Here is a 5,416-nt window from a genome sequence, read left to right on the forward strand (position 1 = left end):
GAGCTAAGGAGCACGTTTGAGCTTAAGTATGGGGTGACGACCTTTGATGAAAATTAAGAGAACATGTTATAAGCTAGGCCTAGAGGCCCCAGGGAGTTTTCCTAACCCTTGTTTTAAAATTTTAAGTGATGTTTTGGAGACATAGCATCTTTTCAAGTGTGGGGTGTGAATTCTTCTGCATATTTTGGTTAAGGTGAAGTGTGCGTTAGATTTGTTTAATATAGTTTTTTTTTAAATAAAAAATAAAAAATTTCGGATAGTGAAGTCTATATCCTGTCCGCGTCGCGAACCTGGTACAAAAAAAAGTTTTTTTCATGAGTAGGAACATACTTAGCCCAACCCAAAAATATATTTTTTTTCTCTCACTCATTAGCCTATGTTGTTGCACTGGGGACAGTGCCATGTTCTAAGTGTGGGGTGGAGGAATGAATTCCTAATTTTTACCATTTTATTGAGTCTTTTCTTTTTTAGTATGGGTTGCTTGACTTTTGTTTTCGGTTCTTTTCCTGAGGATAGTCCCTTTGAACCGAGTGTCTTTTATTTTTATTTTTATTTTTATTTTTTTGGAGAAAAAAGAAAAGACCCTTTTGAGTTATGTGATACTTACTATTTGGGCCTAATTTTGAGTAGTACTTTCTTGTGAATGCTTGATTGCTAGTGAAATTGCAAACTCTTTGACATCTAGGTTCATGGTTGTGGCTTTGTATATAACTTCTTTTATTTTGTAGTTTGTTATGATCATGTCTCTCTTAGAAGTGGAATTGATCCATCTTGATTGATACTTGTGCCATGTGTGGTAAGATTTTGTTTATTCCATGTTTTGTATCTTAGTCTAGAACTTGCCCTGTATGTTATTTAAGTGAAATAAAAAGTGTTGTTTTGTTTAGGAGATGATAATAGACTTTCTTTGATTTGTCTGGTAAATTTTAGCCTTTTCAGATATTTTATCACTAGTTGGCCTTTTCCGAGCCTGTAGCCTTTTGTTGGTAGCCATATTTTGCCCTTGACTATTTTGTTGAATCTCTAGTTTTTGCACCTTGCTTCCTTGAGCATTATAGCATAGACTTATTCTAATTATCAATTCTGAGAAAAACGGATGATTGAGTGAAAAGGGAATCAATGATAGCTACAAAGTGATTAAAAAGCCCTCGAATGTGACATGATAAAAAAAATTGGCTACGCTATATTGTGTGGAAAATAAAAATAGAGAAAAACTTTGTTCTGGCCCTAGTCCTTAATGGACAGTGTGCACCTCAACTCAATTGAGGGTGGCTAATTCAGAAGTATGCTCAAACATTGACTCTGGTCCTACCAGGGATATTGTGCACCTCAATTGAGGGTGGCTAGTGAAAAGGCATATATATATAATAAAAAAAGAAAAAAAAATGATTGAAACATTCTTGAGATGATGAGAATTACTTGTGAAATAATGTTGAAGAGAGGACTGAAAATAAAGAGAAGAAAATAACGGGTGATGAAGTCTAAAATTGCAAAGTGCTTTAGGAAGTGTAAGTCACTATTATATAGTTTTTCTACCTATCCCCTAGCCTACATTACAATCCATTTAAAGTCTTATTTTATTCTATTCAAGCATGCTTAATTAGTAGAGATGTACATAATGGGCAAGCCTATGATTCTTTGTGCATACATGTGAATTTTATTTCTGAGTGTGAGTTGCTCTTTAATGTTAAGTCCTTAATTTATATTCAATCTTTTGAATTGAGTGTGCGGACTATTTCTTTTTGTGAGGGCACTTGTTTCATGATAGATAGGTGATTTATTAGCTTTCTTTGATGAGAGTAGGTGAGCAAGCTTAAATTTGATGAGTTCAGAGTCTTTTCTTGAGGTTAGGAGGTTAGAGGTTTGATGGTTATTTGTATATCTTGCATAATAATCGAGAAGTGTACTTGAGGTTTTGAAATTTGTATATGGCCTTGTTGTTTGTATCAATGATTTTTGAGATGAGCTTTAATGTTTGCTCGAGGATGAGCAAAGTTTAAATGTGGGGTAGTGATGTGAGGCCAAAATACATATTTTTAATCATTATTTGCCTCACATTTAGTATTTATATATGTCCTTTTTGAACTTGGATTTTATGAATTGTACTTAATAGTGTATTTTATTTGTAGAATTAAATTGATGGAAAAATGAAGAAGTTTAGAGCTAAGAATAAATTTAAAATGGAAGGTTGAAGAAGGAAATCAAGCAGGCAGTTTAATAGATTAAAGTGAATATTTTATTAATATTTATATATATGCAGAAGTTTGGCGAGAAAGTAAATAACTGCACATATGAGTTGTGCCACGTGGTAGCAGTTCAAGAACTCCAATAATGAAGGTGGCGGGCGAACACAGTTCAAGCGGAATTCTAATTCCTTTTGGTTTTGAGTTCCTAATTTATTTTGACTCTATTATTTAATTCAGGATTTCCTATATCTATAAATAGTCCATAAGAATAATTATTGAGGGAGAAGGATGAGTGTAGAAAATAACTTTTGATTTAGGGTTTTATCTTTTCTTTCTCTTTTATTTATTTTACATCTTTTCTTTGAATAATGGGTTGTGATTGCTCTATGTCTATATGAATTAAACTTCTCGTTCTTGGATTATATTTACTTACAATATGATTGTTTAATGATTTTGATTCAACATGATTTGCTTATCATATTAGTTGTTCTTAAATTCTTGTGATTACTATTTTGATGTTTGATCACCATTGAAATAAATATATTGTCTAAATTGAACTCGGGAGAGGAATAAGAGGATAGAATGTGGAATATAAGGAGCATGATTTTCTCTTAATAATTAGGGCTAATTTGTATCTAGGATAGGGATATACCTAGAAACCATGCTTGGTCACTATATAGGAAGAAATCGTAATGTTCGGTACTTGGTCCAACCTATCCCCGCTCAACGATGTAGTTACGTTGTCATTTATTGTAGGCGATTAGAGGTCGGGAGACCATGATCATACATTTAACCCTGTGAATCAATAACTAGATAATCAAATAAGTTGATGAAATCGATGCTAAACATGATTGTTAGTTAAATTATAATCCTATATCGATTCATTCATTGATTGTGTAAACATCTATCTTTTCTTAGTTAATTATTTTTTAATTATTTTATCTTTATTTTTAGTTTAGTTAATACATTCATCTTTTGAAATCCTCCCCTTAAACAAATAATTAGAATTAATATAATTTAGTAAGAATAATTAATTGATAAGTTCTTTGAGTTCGATAATCCGATTCTTTTAAGAGTCATTATATTACTTGTGCGACCGCGTACACTTGCGTGTGCAATTGAAAGCAACATAAGTACAAAATTTCCATGGATTAAAAGAAAGACATACCATTGACCACAAATGGTGGAGATTTTACAGAATTACATGGCAGCACTACATTATCAAGTGGTCAGATGGATGAAACCAAGAGAAGGGTGGGTGGTATGCAATACGGATGGAGCTAGCAAAGGGAATCCAAGGAAGAGTTCATATGGGTACTGTATAAGGGACATGAATGGAGATCTTGTATATGCGGAGGCTCATAGCATAGGCGAGACCACCAATATGGAAGAAGAGGTAACGACGACGTGGAATGCATTACAGTTTTATTTAGAAAATGGCTTAAGGCAAGTGAGACTGGAAACACACTCATTAGCCTTAAAAAAACATGATTAGTGGAAGTTGGAGAATTCCATGGAAGATCGTTGAGAAAGTGGAAGACATTCAGGAAATAATGCAGCAAATAAATGTACATGTTTGGCATGTTTTTAGAGAAGCGAATCAATTAGCAGATTTCATAGCAAATATGACAATTAATACAGAGCATAAGATGGCATTTCAGTATATTTGATCAACTTCTAAGTTTAGGAAAAAAAATTCTTAACATTGATAAACAGGAGGTCCCAGTTAGGATCAAAACCAGGAGAATATACAACAATAACAACTGTCAAAATGCTTAGTTACAACATTGAAGCCACAGGGTTCCACAACTATATTATATACAGGGAAGATTCTATCTATTTTTGGAGCAAAAAAGCTGCACAGGAACTACTCCTAAGCTATGACAGCCAGCAAAAAGTGATACAAGGACCAGCAAAAGTTGAGAGGCAAAGAGCCATATTTGAATCCAAAGCATGCATCTAGCGGAGAAATCGAGACGAAAAAGCACGGGAGCCAACTGATTTACTCTTATTCGGCCTCAATTGGAAAACACAAGGTGTTAGTTGCATAAAGAAGGATGGAAAATGTAACACCCCGTATCCGAAACGGACCAAAAATGCAGATTTTGAGAAGTTGCAGGTGTAACTTACGGTCACCATCCACGGACCGTAGGTCAGACCACGGCCCGTCCTGGTGGACCGTGGTTCACCACTGCAAACCCCTCCCCAGTCAGCTCAGAAAATTAGCTAAGCCCCGACTCACGGACATACCCACGGTCCGTAGATCAGACCACGGTCCGTGGTCTGTGTCCGTGGATCAAGACCTCCTTTACCCAGCCTCTGACACAAACTACAGTTGACCAGCACGGACCGTCATTCGATCCACGGTCCGTAGGTCTGATCGTAGATCGAAGGTTAGCAGCCAGTTAACTGAAAATTATGATGGGTCAACTTCAGATGGTCATAACTTTTAGCAAAAAATTAATTATGTGTCCCATGACCTATGGTTAGATATATAATTGAATTATCTTTCCAACGCCACCGAGTTTGCTAAATTCCGACCTCCGAGTAAAAAGTTATGCTCGTTTTAGTGAAGGCCTGTCGAGCAGGCTTGACTTACGGACGCAATCTACGGACCGTAGACTGACCTACGGCCCGTAGGTCCACTCCGTAGGTCACTCCGACAGCAGTTAATTCAGGGGTCTTTTGGTATTTTCCTATTTCATTTAACCCCTAAGATACGTCGTTTAGACCCTAAATCATGAGGTTTTAATTAGTTTAAGCCTAGAAACATAACTAGAACTTACCTAAGTCAAATTATTAATCAAACTTAGAAGAATTAGAATCAAGAGAGGAGAAAAAGGTCAAGAACCCTAGTTCAAGAACGCAGCAAGGTTCCTTCAGTTCTAGCCCTGAAATCGAAAGATTTCTCCGTGGAATTCGTCACCAGGTATGTGGGATTTCACTAGTGGGTTCCTTTCGCCCATTAGGTCCCTAGAATTCAGTCAGAATCTTGATTCCATGATTATGAACATACCTAGGGTTTCTAGAATTACAGCAGATCATCATGAATTAGTTATTTAAATGTTCCAAATCAGATTATCATGTTATTGCTCAGTTTCTTACATAAATTTCAGAACCCTAGCTATGTATTTCATTAGTTCTTGAATTACACATGCTAGGTCAGATATTTCAGTTATTCAGATATACATGCTCCAGTTTTATGCCACATTATCAGTATATTTCAGCAT

Source organism: Solanum stenotomum, chromosome 8 (genome assembly GCF_019186545.1).
Source record: "Solanum stenotomum isolate F172 chromosome 8, ASM1918654v1, whole genome shotgun sequence".
NCBI classification, from domain to species: domain Eukaryota; kingdom Viridiplantae; phylum Streptophyta; class Magnoliopsida; order Solanales; family Solanaceae; genus Solanum; species Solanum stenotomum.